This window comes from Sinocyclocheilus rhinocerous, unplaced genomic scaffold, assembly GCF_001515625.1.
Source record: "Sinocyclocheilus rhinocerous isolate Xijiao unplaced genomic scaffold, SAMN03320098_v1.1 scaffold5122, whole genome shotgun sequence".
NCBI classification, from domain to species: domain Eukaryota; kingdom Metazoa; phylum Chordata; class Actinopteri; order Cypriniformes; family Cyprinidae; genus Sinocyclocheilus; species Sinocyclocheilus rhinocerous.
The window spans coordinates 58407-59190 of NW_015630553.1; the positions used below are offsets into that span (position 1 = coordinate 58407).

Consider the following 784-nt stretch of genomic DNA (forward strand, 5'->3'; position numbering starts at 1 on the left):
ACATGAATCCTACATGAAAGCTAAAAAGATTAAATTTTAAACATTTTTTAACAGTAATATTGAACTTTACACATATTATAGTTAACATATTAACACATCTGTATCAGTAAGATATTTATATCACCACAAGCCGTCAGACAAATCAGGTGGGGGTGATAAGTTGGACTTATCGATTATTTGATTATTTCTTCTATCAATTATTTGATCAAATCTTAGTAATATAAAACTGTATAGACCCGCTTGTTTTTATTTTAATAAAATAAAACATTATAGTGTGAAAATAAATATGGTGCATTTAAACATCATGGTTAATAATACCATTTTTAAAGTGAGAAAGAAAGTCTAATCTGTTGTAAAGATTCTGTGAGACATTCTGCAAATAACCTTATGACAACTGATTTTCAGTCAAATTTAGGTCTAATTCATAAAGAAAATTCTCTGTAAGCACCTTGCATTCATCAGAGGTTCATTTGACTACTTTTAACCCTTGAATTAGAGCATCATGGTTTTAGGTTTGAAAAATCTACAAAATGTAAACTTATTTGTTAAAACAAAAGTTATGTCATTGTTTAATCATACTGCTTTTCATCATCTTGTAGAGATACACAGTGTGATGGTAATTTTTATTTGTAAAAGGTTTGTATGAGACATTGTAAACGTTTCAATGTTTAACTGCAGTGTGTGTGTGTTTGTGTTTGCCGCATTTTGTGTGAATTGTGTTGAGTGTTTGTGTGTGATTGAGTGTTTGTGTTTGCGTGTATGTTTGTGTTTTGCGTGTTTTGCT

The 784-nt window shown here is 29.3% G+C and overlaps 1 protein-coding gene across 1 annotated transcript in view; it reads left to right on the forward strand.

Moving 5' to 3' along the window:
• LOC107740566 (uncharacterized) overlaps positions 1–784 on the forward strand; it is a 33321-nt gene that overhangs the window by 26463 nt on the left and 6074 nt on the right. The gene's annotated exons all lie outside the window — the stretch shown is intronic.